Source organism: Salvelinus sp. IW2-2015, linkage group LG11 (genome assembly GCF_002910315.2).
Source record: "Salvelinus sp. IW2-2015 linkage group LG11, ASM291031v2, whole genome shotgun sequence".
Lineage (NCBI taxonomy): Eukaryota > Metazoa > Chordata > Actinopteri > Salmoniformes > Salmonidae > Salvelinus > Salvelinus sp. IW2-2015.
Window position 1 is genome coordinate 46,527,912 of NC_036851.1, and position 22,489 is coordinate 46,550,400.

Below are 22,489 nucleotides of genomic sequence, written 5' to 3' on the forward strand. Positions count from 1 at the left end.
GTTTGTTCATGTATAGTTGCTGAAACATCTATATTTTTCACTCAAAGTTAACTTTACGCGTATTTTTCCTTCTGCGAACACAAATAGATATAGCCTATTTATCCATAGAGCATCATCGCAGAAGCTTGATAGTGCTGAAGTGAGAACACCGGCGGATGTGAGGAGATAGTGTTTTTATAGACTCAACCCCTTTTTCTTTCAATCATTCTCTTTCTTTTTGTTTGGTCCAACAATAGAGAGAGAGAGAAATAGGGAGAGAGAGAGAGAGTCACAGGCATTGGACCTGCTTTTATGCCGTCAGTCTTGCGGACCCTGAGATGGACGTGAGATTTTATCCAGCACCCCCTTCAAGCGTGGGCTCATGTACATTACCAACTGATTCAAGTTGCCTGACCTCTTTGGACTATTATCACTGCAACAAGGTAATTACTATTAACTACTAAATACTTAGGCTATAGACTACATTTAGATAAGAAAGTTGCATTCCTTTCTTAGTTGCGCAAATTTGTTGCATGCGGCTATTCTGCATTTGTCAACCATGCATATTGATAACAATAGTGTCAAATATGACTCTACCTGAAATATAATCTCATGACACGCATCGCAGCTTTCAAAGAGCATTTCATAATTGAGATGGGTACATTTATCGAAACTTTCCTGCATTTTTGTAGAATTCAGACTCAAGCTCCGCAGTAAACTCTTTGGAAGTTGACAACCTCTCTTTAACGTGGAGGTTGTCTGCTTAAAAGGTGTATCGCTATTATGAGCAATTTGACAAACCTTTCACTGCAATGGGTATGTAAATTGTAGGTATGCTATAGGCGCGGTGCTGTAGATCCCATGCAGAAGTAATGGTGAGCACCATGCATGTCCTGTCCAGTGCAGATAGCCTCAAAGTATTCGATCAAATACGGTCGTAATTACGCACAGTTTTCTGCGTTTACTGTCTACTGTATGCTCATAATTATCGCGATATTACGCCCAAATCGGTCCCTGCAGAAGAATACAAAATATATAATTATTTTATTTCATGACGTACTACACAATAGTTTAATAACTGCATTCACCACAATGGTAAAAGTAACAATAATTCAAACCAAAGCCACTCCGCATAATAACACATTTAAACATAATCTAGTTTTTCACAGTTAGGTTCCCCCGTAAAAAGTCGCCGTGTCACACGTATTTTATCAGACACATATGGTCATGTTTTTAAGGATGTTACCAAATTGCAGGACTATTCATTCCAATACACCTGCAACGCATATTAGACATTATAAGAAAAGCCTAATGATATACAATGGGCATTCACTTCAACGAGTCCAGCATTTACATGAACAATCAGTCCATAGGGTACGCTAGCCTTTACTTATAGCCCATGGTACCGTAGCCTACTAACACACTATGTGAATGTATACTAGTATTATTTCTGCATCTATTCATCCTTTATCTCAGTTAATCGTAAATGTGTATGGATGCATGATATCCACGACAATGAATAATGTTTGATTGATAATGTTTGATTGGAGCAGAAATGTGAACTCTCCGGATTAGATTATTGCCCTTGGGATAAAAACTGCACCTGTCGGCAAAGTTTCGTTTAACAGTTATTGGGTGGAGGGAAGCTAAAAAAACTCACAAAACCATTGAAGCTAAACATTTATGAGACGTTATTTTCATCCCACACGGCTAATATCGTAATATGAAACATATGGATGGACGAAAATTTACGCATGGCAAACCAATCACGCCTTTTACAGCCTATACCGCATCGAGCTCTTATAATCTACATTTTTCCTAACATCTTGAACATTTTAAAAACATTCCTCCTCATGTTAATTTTCAATCTGGATTCGAATGTATCGTGGGTACATTACTTATGTCTGTTTTGTTATATGATCACGTTGCAAACAGTTCAAATGTGCCCGCCTGGGATTTTCTAGTGCGCCCTGCAATATATAGGACAGTGTATTGCTAACAGAAATAACTAGAAGTAATAAAATACCACGGACTATATGTTTTTAAATGCCTTCATTTCGGGATTAGATTGCTCAATAATGACACAAGTAGCCCGACATAATTTGAATAAATACAGTATGTACTCACTGGGCACAGACGTCAATTCAATGTCTATTCCATGTTGGTTCAATGTACAGTATTTTCATTGTAATGACGTGGAAACAATGTTGATTCAACTAGCGTGTGCCCAGTGGGTACTACTATGCAGAAACAGTGGCAATCACAATACTGCCACAGATTGTCTAGTACGCGTGCTGTTAGTGAGATTTCCTCAGTCAAACATAAAGCATTATCAGATCTCCGTTCTTCTCAAACCCTGAAACATGTATGCATAAAGCCCGAAAAGCCCCATCTTTAATTTGGCCCAATGATCTTATTTAGGCTATACAATATACGTAGACCTACGGCTGCCACAATTACTGTTAATGTATTTTTTATTTTTTATTTGTTCGATTGAATAGTTATTACAGAGACCGCGGCCATTTGGCTGGCCAATTTCCGTCATCCAAAATTCCCCCAAATTCCATGATGTGACAGCCCTATGTGGGACTATCATGTTGGATATTATTGAAGCACCTTATTACTCAACTCTTTATATAAACTACATCAAGATAAGAGAGAGATGAAAAAAAGTGTTGTTTATATTGAAGCCTGGTGGTTCAGAGGCATCAGGATTGTATTATCCATTATGTCCAGCACCAGTTGACACTTTATCGAATCTGGCTGCCTGTCAATGCTATGCTCAAGGTACAAGTTATGTAAACATTTTGTCGGTAAATACAAAGCTACGTGCTCCAGGAGAGTGAATGATATAACTGAAATGTGTTTTATTAGCATACATCTGTCTATGATAGCTGTTCTTAGATTAGAAATTAAAACCTTGGGTGAAAAATATGTTTTTAATCACTTTGCACTGTCACACACTTGTAAGTACTTCAAGATCGAATGTGGACTGCTTTCCCATGACTTGGGCCCCAGGCTTTGAATGCAAATGTACCATCATGATTCAATGAACTCTTGTTTGCACTAATGTTGCCAAGTTGGGTAAGAGGAGATGCTGGTTGCATAGACAGCATCACACAGCCTTGTTGTTACAAAATTGAAGTGTGTCCACACTGCACATTGACATACCATCTGTGCACGTCACAGTGCACCAAAACAAATTAAATTGTATGCTGCCTTTTTTATGACAGTTCACTTTTGAATCAATCTTATATCACCAATGAAACTGTAGATGTGTGCTGTCTATGACACTATCCCTGAGAATTTGGGAGCTGTATATAATTGGCCCTCCTAACTATGACTGATGCAATCTTGTACAGTGTTGCTGTTTGAACCAGAAGTGGCTTACATGGAAACCGGGCCATGCAGTATAAACAGCTTGTAGGCTACTTCCTGTGCTAGCTAAAGTGCTAAAGTGAGACGACTGCATTTCCTGCTGGTTTAGTGTAAACGAGACCTCTGGTGAAATGGCATACACACCAGAAGCCGTGATAGGGTTAATAATGCCAGGAACTTAAAGGATGTGTAAAATGCAGGGGCAGTTTTATCATTGGAATGTGATACAAAACGAAGCAACAATGTGCTTTAGGACCATGCGGACCCCTCTGCGCGGTCGGGTACGCTGCTTGGAGTGTTTTTCCCAACTGGATAAGAAAAAATATTATAATAATATTATGTCCCCCCCTCCCACCACTTCTAAATCAAAAGTTGCGCCCCTGGTAAAATGTGTTAGCTAAATCGGGCTAGACTGGATGTTTGGGTTTGTGATCAGTGCATTTCATGGATCTGGATTGACAATCCATATCAAGGGCTCTCATGGATAGAGTCAGTGTAATGTATGAACATCTTGATGAAGAGGGCACATCTTCTCCTAGATAATAAAAACAAATTCTTATTTACGATGACGGTCTACCCCGGCCAAACCCAGACGACGCTGGGTCAATTGTGCACCGTCCTATGGCACTCCCAATCACAGCCAGATGTGATTCAGCCTGGATTTGAACCGGACTAAACTGGACTAAAAAAAGCAATGGGGAATCTCCATTGAAAATGCTTTTTAGTCCAGGATTATTCTTAACCTTTGTCTGGGAAATCACCCTGACATCCTGCATRCTTCAGTTAGAGGTGCATTTAATGATGCCATTTCTAAACACCACATTTATGCATGTACTGTATGTTTATAGTGGAACATTGAATGTATTAAGTAGATCTACGTTTAAAGACCATATCTAGTAACTTCTTATACTCTATCATAAACCCAAATGTAGAACAAACCAAGCATCCTTGGGTGGGAGGGGGGTGGGGGGGGGGGGGGGGTAGCACATCTACATCACAGCAGTGACCAATCAAAAAGACTGAACATCATTACTTCTATTCATTCTGATATTAACTCTCTGGGCCCACGCCTTTTCAACTCTCTCCAAGTGGCATTGTCCTGCATAGTCTGCGTCTCAAATGGCATAGTATTCTCTATATAGTGCAGTACTTTTGACTGGGGTCCATAGGGTCCCCCATAAGGCTCTGGTCAAAAGTAGTGCACTATATTGGGAATAGGGTTCTATAGGGCCCTGGTCTAAAATATTGCACTATATAGGGAATAGGGTTCTATAGGGCTCTGGTCTAAAGTAGGGCACTATATAGGTAATATGGTTCTATAGGGCTCTGGTCTAAAGTAGTGCACTATATAGGGAGTAGGGTGCCATTTGGAATGCAATATTTGTCTCTGCAATTATTGTCTCTGCAATTGGCCATGAGTCATCCTCACTTTTAGCCACAGATTCTCTCTCTCTCTCTCTCTCTCTCTCTCTCTCTCTCTCTCTCTCTCTCTCTCTCTCTCTCTCTCTCTCTCTCTCTCTCTCTCTCTCTCTCTCTCTCTCTCTCTCTCTCTCTCTCTCTCTCTCTCTCTCTCTCTCCCTCAATGAGTGTGGGTGTATTGTTGGTTCAGTATAGCTCCGTACACTAGGCGCATACCAGCACTAAAGGGACAGTACTTCTTCATATTTGGTTGAGAGACTTTTTGTCAAATTCATTATGACTTGTGCATGTAATTTTAATTATTAGATTGGTTGGAAATATATATAGTGAAAGGTGTGGTGTACTTTACATATTTGCACTGCGTAAGTATACAGTACATTGTTTACAAAAATTACATATCTCTGTTAGTCTAAAGCTACATTTATGCATGTCATGCATTTTTAATTGGTGTTATGCCTCAAGGCAAGATCAATTTTTTTTATTTAACCAGGCAAGTCAGTCAAGAACAAATTCTTATTTACAATGACAGCCTACCAGGGAACAGTGCGTTAACTGCCTTGTTCAGGGGCAGAACAACAGGTTTTTACTTTGTCAGCTCGGGGTTTCAATCCAGCAACCTTTCGGTTACTGGCCCAACCCTCTAACCACTAGGCTACCTGCCGCCCCATCTATGGTGAATATGATTTAATGGGAGTAAGCCTCAGGTGTAMAATTTTTCCACTGTTTCTGCCATACACTATACCTGCATGTACACTCTTAAATCCACACAATCACAACTGCCCTGATTAAGGGTGCCTTCCCTTTGACCAATTAGCCACCACAAGGTTCTCAATGTTTTTTGAGTATCGATCAAACACTTCTTAGAAATTGGCTAGTTACAAAACTATACATCACCCTATTTTAGTTTGGGACGTTCCAATTTCACCCATATTAAAAGATTGATGGAATAGTTCAAAGTATGACCATGGTGTGGGTGGCCTTTCTCATGTTTAATCTCACAGAATGTGTTATTTTTTGCCCTTCTCTCTCGTAACATGACCTTAACACATTCACCTTAATACATTTTGCTGACTGGTGAATCCGAGGCAGCATTGCTATTCTCCCTGGAAAAGCATTAACACATGTATACTGTAAAGAAGGGATTTTATTTATTGACGGATGGTCAGGGGGCCGGGAACATAATTACAAATCATACTAAAACATAATTCATTGAACCTGGCTTACATTTGTATACAGTCATATATATCTCTCTATTATGCATGGGATTACTTTGGAACAGATTTCCAAAATTAACATAATTGGAGCTGATTTTTAGGTACTTTTACAGTCTTATAATAAAATCACCTGCCAGTTGGGGAATGCTGCCGTAACGGAAGGAATGGCAGGCAGCAGAGCACACAAAACACTGCAGCTCCACTGGTACGGTAGTACATCAACAGGGCACTGTACATCACAATCAACCTAAACCACCTCAAAAATACAAAATTAGATATTCACTGTAAAACATTTAATTTGCAGGTACTTCGCTGGATGTACAGTACATACATATTCTGTACATACATGTTCTATACATACATGTTCTGTACATACATGTTCTGTACATACATGTTCTGTACAAGTTGAGTGGTTGGCGGTACCACTTCCTGGTATTAATCACGCATTCCTCCATGTGACCGAGCCTCTCTTTATTTACGTCGCCGGCAGCGGCAATGTCAAAAGGTCATGAGGAAAAATCAGGTAGCCTGGAGCTGATTACATCTCTGAGTTAATGATAAGTACGGAGTCATTCTCTAGGGGAAGTTGAGCTGAAATTGCCTTCCACACAGTGACTACACCATTACGTTAGAAAATGATTTCTAACCAGCCTCCCCTCATCGTCTTGGTATGACTTATTTATTAAAAACACAAGAACAAATAGCAAGGAGAGGCAACGGAGAACTGCGATCAAAGCAGTTTCCTAAAAAATATTTAATGCATTTTAAGTGAGTTAAAAGTATTTTCCCGACGATAGCAAAGTATCAGTTTACGGTGGAGAGATGGTTAGGTCAACGGGATCGTCATATTTTTCACATCATTTGAACAGGCAAAAAATAAGACCTCTAAACTTGACTTTATTTTGATGCCGTGGTGACCTGATTTCCTGCCTTTATAGACCTACCTGGCATATTACTAGAGTCACAGACAGTGGCTGTAACTGTGACTAGGCCATTTACTGTGAAAGGCTGCTGGCTCTATATATAATAGGAGACGGATCCAGTAATACCTGCAGTAAATAAGAACCCGGGTCCTCAGGGATTGAGCCTGGACTCCAGTTTAACCTGCAGAAGAAAGAGCCTCACAGACACAATCCCACAGCTCGCCATGCTCGAGCCCTTACACATGAGTCTCATGGCATCGCTAAAGGAAGGGTTGACAGTTTATGAAGTTTAATGTAAAAGTTGTCTAAAAATAGATGAAATAGTTTAGTTTATCACCTGCATCCAAATTAGATGAATATCTGTTTGCTTTTGGTAATAGTGTGAAGCATACCAGTGTATATTGTAATTGTAATACTATCGTTATATCAATAGCTTCAGCCACTTTTTATCAACATGATGTTTCTTTATTCATTAATTAGGATGAATTACAATTGAACATGTAATGCATTAAGATCAATTTACATAGATCATTGAAATAATWTGCATGCATAATCATCACAGTAAGTGAGTCATAGTCACATTCTGTAACAATAGAAGAAATTAAAGGTCTACATGGTGATTTGTGCTGGACCCGCTGTATGCTTACCCCTCACAAAGTCATATTAACTCTCATTATTGTCAGTGCTGTTCAAGCACACAATGTAGCACCCACCTCCGGTTCTGGAAGTGTGGGGGGGCTTGCTTCCTCCCCTCTTCCCCTTCCCCCCTAGAGCAGCGTGGTTTGTCAGAGCGCTTAAAACGATACCTCTATCTCTCTCTCTCTCCCTCTCTTAAGCCACTTTATATTCAGTTTCTTGATTGTTTCGGGGGGTGAGGAGGGTAAGGGCTTTTGAGGGGTGTGTGGGGAGGGGGCCCTTTATTTTTCAGCCACCGTGTCTTTAATGTCACTCAGCGATGTGGAAACCAAAATGAGCCTTGCCACCAGATGTGTTCCAGCCCAGATAGTGACTTGAAAGACAAACGTTTATTGTTTTAGTGCACTTGGTGTGGTTCAAACCCAAACTGCATGAAATGCTGATTGATGGATCTGACTAAAAGAAGGAGAGAGAGAAAGTGAGTGAGCGAGAGAGAGAGAATCTGCTCGGTGTGACTTAGCCGTTTCCTCGCTGCATTGAGGAGGAAAACCCCTGACAGCATTTCACAGCAAGAGATATTCACAGGTTCAGCCCTTTGTTTTTAGCATAATTACGTACCTTTCGAAAAACAAAAACCTTTCTCTAACAAGGTTTGAAAGTGCTTTCAGTTTTAAAGGCAAAACATATGGAAATCCTACTGAACAGCACTGAAAATGACCGTATCTACGAAAGAGCTGATCGTGGACTACAGGAAACGGAGGGCCGAGCACGCCCCCATCCACATCTATAGGGCTGTTGTGGAACTGGTCGAGAGCTTCAAGTTCCTCTGTGTCCACATCACTAAGGAACTATCATGGTCCACATACACCAACACAGTCGTGAAGAGGACACAACAACACCTCTTCCCCCTCAGGAGGCTGAAAAGATTCGGCATGGGCCCTCAGTTCTACAGCTGCACCACTGAGAGCATCTTGACTGGCTGCATCACCACTACGTATGGCAACTGTTTGGCATCCGACCGCAAGGTGCTACAGAGGGTAGTGCATTACTCCCTGCCATCCAGGACCTCTATACCAGGCAGTGTCAGAGGAAGGCCCTAACATTTTCAAAGACTCCAGCCACCCAAGTCATAGACTGTTCTCTCTCCTAGCGCACGGCAAGCGGTACCGATGCACCAAGTATGGAATCAACAGGACCCTGAACAGCTTATACCCCCAAGCTATAAGACTCCTAAACAGTTAGTTAAATAGTTAATTAATAGCTACTCGTAATATCTGAATTGACCCTTTTGACTCATCTCATACGCTGCTGTTATTGTTTATTATGTATCTTGTTGTCTAGTCACTTTATCCCTACCAATATGTACATATCTACCTCTATTACCTCGTACCCCTGCACACGGACTCGGTACTGGTACCCTGTGTATATAGTCTAGTTAACATTACTCATTGTGTATTTATTCCTTGTGTTATTATTATTATATCATTTTTTTAACAATTTCTTTTTTTTTCTCTCCTCATTGTTGGGAAGGGCCCGTAAGTAAGCAATTCACTGTTAGTCTGCACCTGTTGTTTACAAAGCATGTGACGAATACAATATGATATGATTTATGAAATCTGGAAATATATTTGTTGCTCCAAAGCAACAAGGTGATACATTGTGGTCAGTGACGTTCAATATCATCCACATGCTTGCAGCTTTCACTTTTGACTCTTGGTCAAACCTTTAGTTATGTTTGCTCGGGGGGATGCAACGTCCATGCAATCTGCATCATAAATATGATGATATCTTAAATACCTTTTCGTTGCTCAGTTGGTTTTTCAGAAACAATCCACCCATTGACCATAGTAATATAACCATTGAATGCATCAACTGTGTATGTGAAGGGTTGACCTAGTTCACTRACACTGCCTCTGCTTTCGTGCCCGTCCTAGTATGCAATCAACACTCTATTCAAGACACAGCCCGATTATCACAGAAACATATCAGTAAATCATGCGTTCCAGACAGTGCTTGTCAACACATTCTGACACACACCACTCAGCATCCACCTCCGCATTCCAACCTATTTCTGTTTTCGCATCACGTTCCAGGAAAGGAAGAACACAGTGGCTGGTCTAGTCTCATAGCTGCATTTTCTTAAAGGCCCCCCGAATTAAATGGTTGGTGGTTGGTGATTGCTTGCTACAGGCAGGAAATGAAACATCGAAAGAGAGGAAAGAAGAAAAGCAGGACATTTCATGGAGACTTGACGGGTCAGAGWGGTAAAAGTTTGACACGGTCTGGACACGGCTGATACTGTATCTACTGGGGATTATCAGGACCAAGTAGTTATTAGTTCAGTCTGATGAAAAGAGAGGCCACTGACAAATATTGCATTCCAAATGGAACCCTATTCCTATATAGTGCACTACTTTTGACCAGGGGCTCAATAGGGCTCTGGTCAAAAGTAGTGCACTAAATTGGGAATAGAGTGCCATTTCGAATGCAGTCCCAATTCCAAGGCCAAACAACGAGGAAAGAATTTGCCGAAAACTCTTATAATGTGGGCCTGTTCTTTGAGACCGCCTTTGTTTCGCCTTGGCTGTCCCGTCGATGCTCCCTCCACTGGACCTCCACTGAATCTCCACTGGACCTCCACTGAACCTCCACTGAACCTCCACTGAACCTCCACTGAACCTCCACTGGACCTCCACTGAACCTCCACTGGACCTCCACTGAACCTCCACTGGACCTCCACTGAACCTCCACTGAACCTCCACTGGATCTCCCCTGCCTCTCCAACTTCATCACAAGCTGACTGAGACTTTCAATCTCCATCATACATTTTATTTTGGTTTGTTGTTTTACATTTTATGCGCTTTGAGATTATTTGAAAAGCCATATACATGTAAAATAAAATGCATGTACAGTACCAGTCAAAAGTTTGGACACACCTACTCATTCAACGGTTTTTCTTTATTTTTACTATTTTCTACATTGTAGAATAATAATGAAGACAGCAAAACTATGAAATAACACATATGGAATCATGTAGTAACCAAAAAGTGTTTAACAAACTCAAAATATATTTTAGATTTTAGCCACCCTTTGTCTTGATGACAGCTTTGCACACACTTGGCATTCTCTCAACCAGCTTCACCTGGAATGCTTTTCCAATAGTATTGAAGGAGTTCCCACATATGCTGAGCACTTGTTGGCTGCTTTTCCTTCACTTTGCGTTCTACCGCATTCCAAACCATCTCAATTGGGTTGAGGTCGGGTGATTGTGGAGGCCAGGTCATCTGATGCAGCACTCCATCACTCTCCTTCTTGATCAAATAGCCCTTATACGGCCTGGAGGTGTGTTTTGGGTCATTGTCCTGTTGAAAAACAAATGATAGTCCCACTATGCGCAAACCAGATGGGATGGCGTATCGCTGCAGAATGCTATGGTAGCCATGCTCGTTAAGTGTGCCTTGAATTCTAAATAAATCACTGACAGTGTCACCAGCAAAACACCCCCACACTATCACACCTACTCCTCTATGCTTCATGGTGGGAACCACACATACAGAGATCACCCGTTCACCTACTCTGCGTCTCACAAAGACACAGCACAGCGGTTGGAAAATCTCAAATTTGGACTCGTCAGCCAGAGGACAGATTTCCAYCGGTCTAATGTCCATTGCTTGTGTTTCTTKGCCYAAGCAAGTCTCTTCATCTTATTGTTGTCCTTTAGTAGTGGTTTCTTTGCAGCAATTCAACCATGAAGGCCTGATTCACACAGTCTYYTCTGAACACTTGATATTGATATGTGCCTGTTACTTGAACTCTGTGAAGCATTTATTTGGGCTGCAATTTCTGAGGCTGGTACCTCTAATGAAATTATCCTCTGCRTCAGAGGTAACTCTGGGTCTTCCTTTCCTGTGGCGGTCCTCATGAGAGCCAGTTTCATCATAGCGCTTGATGGTTTTTGCCACTGCATTTGAAGAAACATTCAAAGTTCTTGACATTTTCCATATTGACTGACCTTCATGTCTTAAAGTAATGATGGACTGCCATTGCTCTTTGCTTATTTGAGCTGTTATTGCTATAATATGGACTTGGTTTTTACCAAATAGGGCAATCTTCTGTATACCAATCCTATCTTGTCACAACACAACTGATTGGCTCAAACGCATTAAGAAGGAAAGAAATTTCACAAATGAACTTTTAACAATGCACACCTCTTAATTTAAATGCATTCCAGGTAACTACCTCATGAAGCTGGTTGAGAGAATGCCAAGAGTGTGCAAAGCTGTCATCAAGGCAAAGGGTGGCTACCAGTATTTTGATTTGTTTAACACTTTTTTGGTTACTATATGATTCCATATGTGTCATTTCATAGTTTTGATGTCTWMACTATTATTCTACAATATAGAAAATAGTCAAAATAAAGAAAAACCCTTGAATGAGTAGGTGTGTCCAAACTTTTGACTGGTACTGTATGTATGCATGTACAGTATGTATTATAAGACCAAGCGCCATCTCCCTCTGTGCTGGGAGTGTATTAGCGGTTAGGCTATGAGCAACAGCTGATACTGACCAGATTTCTCCCCAAACATTTTCGTTGTGTTACTGTATATGTCTCTTTGTGAGAGGAGGCAGCTGTTTGTGTCCTTTAACATCTCACAGGAAAGTCCGAGAGATTCTAGAGATCCTATATTCCATAGGATAAATGTGTAGAAAAGCGATAAACAAACTGTCGGCTGAATGGAAAAATGCAGCTGTAGGGTTTATTAAGAGTGGGTCGGCGAGGAAAGCAGTTGTCTTAGCTTCCTGTGCAAACACACAGTGGAGATGGCTGGCCTTACTAAGTGCCTTTGGGCCTGGTTGAGTACACACACAGACCCTTTCAGAATCCCCCTATTGCAAATTAAGCTTTTCTGATGAAGGATAATTCTGTAGAAGGCACAATCAATTGTACAGTACATTTCCATGAAGATTCATTGCTCATGTTTTTGACTCTGTAAATGTATTGTCATTTTCTTATTCAGAGCGACATACAGGAACAATTCGGGTCAAGTGTCTTGCTCAAGGACACATCTAGACAGCGCAGGGTTTCGAACCAGGAAACTTTCAGATACTAGCCCAACACTCTAACCGGTAGGCTACCTGTTCTGTAATCTCAAGCTGACCCAAAACATTTTTCTTCAATAAGGAACAATGAGTTGTTTTGCTAATATCACTGTGATGGGGCTCCAGTCTTACAGTAAGCTTCTGCTCTCTGTGTTTCCCATCCTGTGACATAAGACTGCCAAATAAGCCAGGGGCCACGTCGGTTTGGTCCTCTGCCACGTCTCCATGCCTAGTGTGTGCCAAGTGTATGGTTTTCCTGCCTATATATTACTCCGAGTATTACTGTTCCTTCAGGCAGGCTCAGTTAAAGCGTAATATGCATATTTTGATTTGTTTAAACTTCACCGTCTTGTCTTCATTATGTTGTCCCTAAAACTCTACATTGATATTGAGTTGATATTACTGCTTGTTTTTATGTCCTCCTCTTATTGGTAGGAATGAGATGTGTCGCACGAGAGGGAGTATGTTCGCAATGCAAACAAGGCATGGCTCTCTGGTTGCTGGTTTCACTTCATCCCTGACACAAAGGCTTTGGCATTTGGCTCTGCTCTCTGAGAACACTGACCGATTGTATGGGAACACCTCTCTGAGAACACCGACAGATTGTATGGGAACACCTCTCTGAGAAGGCTGACATATTGTATGGGAACACCTCTCTGAGAACGCTGACAGATTGTATGGGCACACCTCTCTGAGAACGCTGACATATTGTATGGGAACACCTCTCTGAGAACGCTGACAGATTGTATGGGAACACCTTCTGAGAACGCTGACAGATTGTATGGGCACACCTCTCTGAGAACGCTGACAGATTGTATGGGAACACCTCTCTGAGAACGCTGACAGATTGTGTGGGAACACCTTTCTGAGAACGCTGACAGATTGTATGGGCACACCTCTCTGAGAACGCTGACAGATTGTATTTATTTTGTAATTTTTTATTTAACCTTTATTTAACTAGGAAAGTCAGTTAAGAACAAAATCTTATTTTACAATGATGGTATGGGCACACCGCTATGAGAACACTGACAGTTTGTAATTGTGTTTATTTTAAATCAGCTTTATTGTATCATATACAGTACCAGTCAAAAGTTTGGACACASCTACTCATTCAAGAGTTTTTCTTTGTTTTTAGTATTTYCTACATTGTAGAATAATAGTGAAGACATCAAACTATGAAACAACACACATGGAATCATGTAGTAACCAAAAAAGTTTTAAACCAATCAAAATATATTTTTTATTTGAGATTCTTCAAAGTAGCCACCATTTGCCTTGATGACAGCTTTGTAGAAAAAAGTAAAAATAAAGAAAAGCCCTGGAATGAGTAGGAGTGTCCCAACCTTTGACTGGTACTGTAGATCGTTAGTAATAATGACTCTTCTTGCTATCTGTAAGTAGATTTGCTGTCTTCTTCTTTTCTTTGCAACACGTTGCTTGCAGGAAATAACTACACCCCATTCAAATAAGAGTGTGAAAACAGCTAGAGGGTGACTGATATTATGCCGGATACTTAAATTGCCYCAGGACCCGATGCTGAGGAGCACATAGCCGTCGGATGATACATGCCTGCAATGCCATAATTGCCTATTTGTAGAATGGAGGGACTGTGAGTAGTTAAAAATAGTTGGAGGGACTATTAACGCTTTGCCAGCCAGTATGCTCATTTAAACATTCCTTTGATGTTTTTTCAGGGAGATCAGATCAATCCAAAGTCTTGTCCCACTTTATGGCTCAGCAATGATGGAAAAGGCACTGGCAGATGAAGTACTGAGAGGAATGTTTTGAATAGTGAATTTAGGTTGTTTTCTACCCGTCAAGGGGTCAGTGTGAGTGATGTGAGTGAATACAGTAATTCCTTTCACTGCTTGGCTATAATAAAACTTTTCCTCCCGGCTCCTTAAGCCGTTGTTTCCCCCCTGCCTGCTATCTTCTGTAGTAGAACCAGAGGACTCAGATGAGAATCATTTGAAATGTGGCCCCTGCTGGACAAACTATACCCAGAATAAATAGTAGTAACCTTTGTTCAGATTTTCAAAAAGCTTTCATTGACACCAGACTCTTTTAATCAGGCGGGTTTTGGCAAGAAATGTCTGTTCATAGGAGCAACACTTTAATAATATTTTAATTGAGTTCAAAGGAAGCTAATCAGACCATTCTGATGAAGTTACAAATTGGCTAAAACAGGTTTATTGGCGTGCACTGTAATTTTGTATTACTTTTATTTTTTATTTAACCTTTATTTAACTAGGCAAGTCAGTTAAGAACAAATTCTTATTTGCAATGACGGCCTACCAAAAGGCAAAAGACCTCCTGCGGGGACGGGGGCCTGGGATAAAAAAATAAAAATAAATACAATATGAATATTGGACAAAACACACATCACAACAAGAGAGACAGCACAACACTACATAAAGAGAGACCTAAGACAACCACATAGCAAGGCAGCAACACATGACAACACAGCATGGCAGCAACACAACATAACAACAACATGGTAGCAACACAACATGGTAGCAGCACAAAACATGGTACAAACATTATTGGGCACAGACAGGAGCACAAAGGTCAAGAAGGTAGAGACAACAATACACCACTCAAAGCAGCCACAACTGTCAGTAAGAGTGTCCATGATTGAGTCTTTGAATGAAGAGATGGAGATAAAACTGTCCAGTTTGAGTGTTTGTTGCAGYTCGTTCCAATCGCTAGCTGCAGCAAACTGAAAAGACGAGCGACCCAGGGATGTGTGTGCTTTGGGGACCTTTAATAGAATGTGACTGGCAGAACGGGTGTTGTATGTGGAGGATGAGGGCTGCAGTAGATATCTCCGATAGGGGGGGGGAGTGAGGCGTAAGAGGGTTTTATAAATAAGTATCAACCAGTGGTTCTTGCGATGGGTATACAGAGATGACCAGTTTACAGAGGAGTGTAGAGTGCAGTGATGTGTCCTATAAGGAGCATTGGTGGCAAATCTGATGTCCGAATGGTAAAGAACATCTAGCCGCTCGAGAGCACCCTTACCTGCTGATCTATAAATTATGTCTCCGGATGAACCAGGGGCTGAATCTGTTTTTAATTCTCATTTTCTTTATGGGGTGTGTTTGTTAACAATACTCACAGAAAATATCAAAAAGAAGGTCCAAGCGTTTTCGACAGAGAGAATCAGGCTGATTCTATACCATTTTACAGAGCCCAGTTCTGAAAGGAAGTCTTGCTCATTAAAGTTTTTTAGCAAGTGTCTATGACAAATCAGGACAGGTCGTTTCACTGAGCAGCCATTACGGACATAGGCTGTAAAACAGTGATCACTAAGGTCATTACAGAAAACACCAGACTGATACATGTCAGGATTATTTGTGAGGATAACATCGAGGAGAGTAGCCTTTTCTGGGTGTTTGGAGTCATACCTTGTGGGGTTGGTAATCATCTGAGAAAGATTTAGGAAGTCCCATTGCTTTAGGTCTTGGTCAGGTGGGTTAAGCATGTSCCAGTTTAGGTCACCAAGCAGGACAAATTCAAACTTAGTGTAAGGGGCCAGGAAAGAGCTTCGGGCAGGTAGGGTACAGGCCGGTGATGATGGAGGACGATAGCACCCAGCAACAGTCAACAAAGAGCTATTTGAAAGTTTAATGCTTAAAACCAGCAAATCTAATTGTTTGGGGACAGACTTGGTGGAGACAACCGAGCACTGAAGGTGATCCTTGGTAAAGATTGYCACTCCCCCACCTTTGGAAGATCTGTCTTGCCGAAAAATGTTATAACCAGAAAGGTTAACATCAGTATTCAAAACACTCTTCCTTAACCACGTCTCAGTAATCACCAACACATCTGGATTGGAGATGTGAACCCACACTTTCAATTGATCCATTTTAGGTAATAAGCTTCTAGTGTTAACGTGCAGAAAACCCAGGCTTTTACGAGAGCAGAAATCAGTGAAGCAGATATCAGAGCACAAGTCAGAATTRGGGCTAGCAACAGTAGGTGGGCCAGGGTGTACATGCACATTTCTAGATATCATCAACATTAATACAATCAAGGCACAGCATAGGACAGGGAGAGCTCTACAGTGCTGATTTATGACATCTGAATGTGCATCAGATGGCAACACGATCATATTGTACAGCTGTTATGCATAACAGTGGGAGTCATAACTGTTATTCACAATAACTGTGGAAGTCTCTGAATGATTTAAATTACTCACAAACAGTCTATAGGTTAGTTGGTATGTAGTTGAACTATAGGTTAGTTGGTATGTAGTTGAGCTGTAGGTTAGTTGGTATGTAGTTGAGCTGTAGGTTAGTTGGTATGTAGGTGCATCTGGAGTCATTAGTGGTATGTAGTTGAGCGACTAGGTTAGCTGTGTTATGTAGTTGCAGCGTAGGTTAGTTAGGTATGTAGGTTAACGTATAGGTTCGTTGGTCTGTACGTTGAGCTATAGGTTAGTTTGTATGTAGTTGACTTAGGTTAGTTCGGTAGTAGTTGAGCGTAGGTTCAGTGTATGTAGTTGAGAGTAGGTTAAGGTTGTATGTAGATTGAACTGTAGCTTAGTTACGCGTATGTAGTGAGCTGTAGGTTAGTTGGTATGTAGTTGAGCTGCTAGGTTAGTTGGTATGTAGTTTGACTATAGTTAGTTGGTATTAGTTGAACTTGTAGTTTGTATAGTTAGCTGTATGTAAGTTACGCATGCGATTAGTTGAGCTGTAGGTTATTGTAGTATTATGCTAGCGTTAGCTCTGTATTGATCTGCTAGGTATAGTGGTATGTAGTGAGTCTATAGTTAGCTTTTGGTCTGTAATGAGCTGTAGTGTTAGTTCGGTATGTATTTGAGCTATGGTTAATTGTGTATGTCAGTTGAGCTCATAGTTAGTTGGTATTAGTTAGCTTAGGTTAGTGTATGTAGTTGAGGCTGTAGTGTACGTTGGTAGTAGTTGATAGTTAGTTGTAACTGATGAGCTGTAGGTTAGGGGTATGTAGTTAGCTATAGTTTAAGTTGGTATGTAGTTGAACTATACGGTTAGTTGGATGTCGTTGACGCTGATAGGTTAGTTTGTATGTAAGTTGAGCATGTAGTAGTAAGTGTAATAGTAGTACTAGTAGGTTAGTTGTATGTAGTGAGCTAGTTAGTTGGCTGTGAGCTATAGGTAGTTGGTAAGAGTGAACATAGTTATTGTATGTAGTTGAGCTGTAGGTTACTTGGTATGTAGTTGGCTGTAGATAGTTTGCGTATTGAGTTGACTATAGGTAGCTTTTAGTAGTTGAGCTTTAGGTTAGTATGGTTATGTAGTTGAGTGTAGGTAGTGAGTTGTTAATGTAGTTGAGCTTTATACTGTTGGTTATGAGTTAATAGTAGGTTTATGTAGTTAGAACTAATAGGCTTAGTTGGTATGATATTGAGCTGTAGCGTTAGTTGTATGTAGCATTGACGTTGTAGCTAAAGTTGGTATGTATTAGCTCTATAGGTTGACGTTGCTAGGTTCAGTTGAGTGTAGTATTGGTATGGTATTTGCTGTAGTTGTTGGTATGTAGCTGAGCTATAGTTACGCTTGAGTATGTAGTTGAGCTGTAGGTTACGTTTATGTGTTAGCTTGGAAGTGGCTTGTAGCGGGTTAAGTTGAGCTGTGTTGTTTTACGTGGTTAGTGGTATGTAGTTGAACTATAGGTTAGTTGGTATTATAGCTATAGTATGGAGTATTGAGCCTATGCTTATTGCGTCATGTAGATATGAGTGGTTAGTTGTACTGTAGTTGAGCGCTTATAGGTTATCCTACGGTATGTAGTTGAGTCTGTGGTTAGCTTGGTATGTAGTTGAGCTTGTAGGTTAGTTGGTACTGTCAGTTGAGCCTTCGGTTAGTTGTTATGTAGTTGAGCTGGTATAGTTGGTATTGGGTTAGTGGTGTAGTTGAGTCTATAGGTTAGTTGTATGTTAGAGCTTAGGTTCAGTTGGTATGTAGATTGAGCTTTAGTTATGGCTATGTCACTTGAACAATTAGAGTATGTAGTTGAGCGTAGGTTGTGGTATGTAGTTGAGCTGAAGGTTAGTTGTATGTAGTTAGACTGATAGGTTAGTTGTATGTAGTACATGTAGGTTAGTGTATGCTAGTTGACTGGAGTAGTTAGTGTGAGTCTGTTAGTTGATGGTCTAGTAGCATAGTTAGTTGGTATTCGATCGTTGAACTATAGTAGTTGTTGTAGTTCATAGAGATGTATTGTAACTATAGGTTAGTTGGTAATGTTAGTGAGCTGATAGGTTATCCGGTTATGTAGTTGTAGCGGTAGCTAGTAGTATCCTAGTTGAGTATGTAGGTATGAGTTGGACTGTAGTTGAGTGTAGGTATTTTGATTGACTTAATAGTCTAGTTGACTTAGTTACGTTCAGTTTGGTATGTAGCTTGACTGATAGACGTTAAGTGGAGATGTAGTTGAGCTGTACGGTTAGTTGTTATTAGCTTTGCGCTGTAGTTAGTTGCGTATGCGTAGTGAACTGCTAAGTTAATTAAGCGTATTGAGTTGCATTTAGCGGTAATTGTATGTAGCTTAACTATAGGTTAGTTCGGTATGTATTGAGCTGTTAGGTTAGTTGGTATGTAGTTGAGCTGTAGGTACTGGTTATTGTAGTTGAGCTGTAGGTTAGTGTAGTAGTATGTAGGTAGTTGTGTATTGTTCTGAGTAGTGTTGTAGTTGAGCTGTAGGTTTAGTTGTTATGTGTTACTTAGGTAGTTGAGCTTATTAGTTGAGTAGTAGTGTGGTTTTGTTAGTTAGTGTTAGTTACCGTTGATACGCTGATAGTACTTATAGTTGTATTGTGAGCTGTTAGTTTTGTTTGAGGAGCTATAGGTTAGGCTATGAGTGGTATAGGTTAAGTTGGTAAATTGAAGCTGTAAGGTTAGTTGCGTATGTAGTTTGAGCTGTAGCGTTAGTTGGTATGTAGTTGAACTATAGGTTAGTTGTGTATGTAGTTGAGCTGTAGGTTAGTTGTATGTAGTTGAGCCGGAGGCTTATTGGTATGTAGTTGAGCTGTCAGTTAGTTGTGTAATTGAACTATAGGTTAGTTGGTATGTAGTGACTGAACTGGTTAGTTGCTAGTAGTTTATGTAGTTGAGTGTTGTTAGCTTAGGTATGTAGTTGATGTACTAGTGGTTAGTGTAGTCATTAGTTGAAGCTATAGTTAGTTGGTATGTAGTGAGCTGTATAGTTGGTATGTAGTTGAGCTGTAGGTTAGTAGTATTAGTTGACTGTAGTAGGTTAGTATGTAGTTGAGACTGATAGGTTAGTTGGTATGTAGTTGAGCTGTAGTTAGTTGTATGTAGTTGACTATAGTTATGTTGGTATTAGTTGAGCTATAGAGTTAGTTGGTATAGAGTTTGCTACTGAGTTAGTTGGTATGTAGTTGAGCTCGTAAGAGTTGGCTATGTGTTGAGCTGTAGGTTTTGGTATGTAGTTGAGCGTGGTATAGTGTTAGTAGTTATGGTTAGTGTATTGAGTGTTAGTTGTATGTAGCATTAAACTAGGTATAAGTTGGTATGTAGTTGAGACTATAGTTTATGTAGTTACGTATGTAAGTTGAGTTGTTAGTTAGTTGGTTTATTGTAGTTAGCGTAGGTTATTGGTATGTAGTTGAGCTATTAGCGTTAGATTGTTATGTAGTTGAGCTAAGTTATTGTTATGAGGTGTGACCTTATTAGTATATGTTGTTATAAGGTTATCGAAATAGTTGAGCTGTCAGGTTACTGTATGTAGATGAACTATAGGTTAGTTGGTCATGGGCACGACTAGTATCTTGTATGCTGTTTAGTAGTGGTATGTATGAGCGTAGTTAGTGTATGTGCGCCTCTAGGTTAGATAGCTATAGTTAGTGTAGTTATGTGTATGTAATAATAGGTTAGTTGTATGTAGTTGACTATAGGTTAGTTGTATGTAGTTGACTTAGTAGTTAGTATGATTATGAGCTGTAGGTTAAGTTGTATGTAGTGTGAGCCTGTAGGTTATTTTGCTATTCAGAGTTGACGATAGTTATTGGTATTGTAGTTGTAACTACTGGTTAGTTCGGCTTTGTTTGACTGCTAGCGTATAGTTATGTAGTTGAGACTGTAGCTTTAGTTGTATGGTAGTTAGTGTTCTTAGTTGGTATAGTACGTTAGAGCTGGAGGTGAGTGGATGATTAGTCTGTACGTTAGTTGGTATTGCTAGTGGACACTACTAGGTTGTTAGGTATGTAGTTGAACTTGGTTGTGGTTAGATATGTAGACCTGTAGCTTAGTTGGTTATGTATGTTGCAACTGCCTAGTGTTTATGTACGTTCGACAGGTGTATGTTAGTTAAGTATTAGTTGAACTATAGGTAATTTATGTAGTTGAGCTGTAGTTATTAGGTATGATATTGAAAGCATTGTAGGGATTTGGTATGTAGTTGAAACTACTAGGTTATTAAGCTATGTCAGGCGTGTTTGAACTGGATAGTTAGTTGATGTATTGAGCTGCTAGGTACGTTGGGGTATGAGACTTTGAACTATAGAGTTAGTCGTATTGTTATTTAACACTATAGTTTAGCTGGTATGCGAGTTGATCTGTATGTTATTGGTATTGAATTGAGCTGTAGTTAGTTTGGTATGTACTTGAACTGTAATAGTAAGCTATGTAGTTGAGCTGAGGATTAGTATGGTATGTAGTTTGAACTACTTAGGTTAGTTGGATATGTCAGATGATAATAGGTATAGTTGGTTATGTTAGTTGCCCCTATATGTTAGTTGTATTAGTGCCCTCCGGTTATGCTATCCTAGCTGAACTAGTAGGCTCTAGTTGGTATGTAATAGAGCTGTAGGTTAGTTGGGATATGTAGTTGAGCTGGGGAGTTTAGGTGTTGGTATCGAATGCTGTTACACTAATAGGAGTTAGTTGTTGTAGATTGTCTGATGAGGTTAGTTGCTATGTAGTTGCTAGCTGTAGTAGTGTAGTAGATAGTTGAGCTGTATTTAGTTGTATGTAGTGACTATAGATGAGCTTGTTGTATGTAATTGGCTTGTTCATTGTGGGATGTCATTCAATTGTATCCGCACCGCCTCCAACATTCTCTACCAAATTTTCCCCCCATTAAAAATGACAAGTGTTAAAGTACCCTGGTTAAAATCTCTTCAGGCAGTTAAAATATATAATCATTCATTTACACTCATTATATGCGTTTCAAGATTGATTGTCCTCCGCCAAGCCCCCTAACACTCCACGATATGGCGTCTTTGAAGAATGGGCTTCCTTAATCAATTTTTTCATTTGTTTTTTTCATCTATTGATGTCGTTGTTATCTACTGATACAAATGTCATTTGTTACAGCAATCTTATTTTGCCCATTACCATATTGGAAACGCTAGAAAAAAAAGAGTCTTCATTATGATTGATGTAGTCACCATGCTCTGGCAAGCCTTCTGATACTGTCAGCTAATGCTAGGCTTAGAATGAACTAAGCCTATTAGTAGCTCGTCTGATGCTAACATACTGCACTTTACTGTTAACATCCCAGCATCTAAAGCAGTAAGCACTAGCAAGGCAGCTAATAAAACGTCACAGTGGACGCTTCTACCAGTAATTTCAACGCGCAACGACAAACTGGATACAAAAGAAACAAACTGGTCACTCATAATACCAGACGGCCCTGACTTAAAAGTATAGCCCTGTCATTCAACAAGAACACTGCGCCCATATCTATAAGCGGTGTCTGGAACTCAACTTAACAAGAACACTTGGCTGTTGTCGAGTTATGGTGGTATGTGCTGTAAGCATTGATGGGGCGGAGGGGGGGGATCACTCATTGCCTTCCGCAAATACATGGAGCGGGCGGGGAGGGCTACGG

At 40.3% G+C, this 22,489-nt stretch overlaps 1 protein-coding gene across 1 annotated transcript in view; it reads left to right on the top strand.

Annotated features, from left to right (window-relative positions):
- The first annotated feature begins 299 nt into the window (after nt 1-299).
- LOC111970757 (TOX high mobility group box family member 2-like) overlaps nt 300-22,489 on the top strand; it is a 190,648-nt gene continuing 168,458 nt past the window's right edge. Inside the window, exon 1 of the mRNA XM_070445845.1 lies at nt 300-422. The gene's annotated coding sequence lies outside the window, so the exon portion shown is untranslated. The remainder of the gene's footprint in view (nt 423-22,489) is intronic.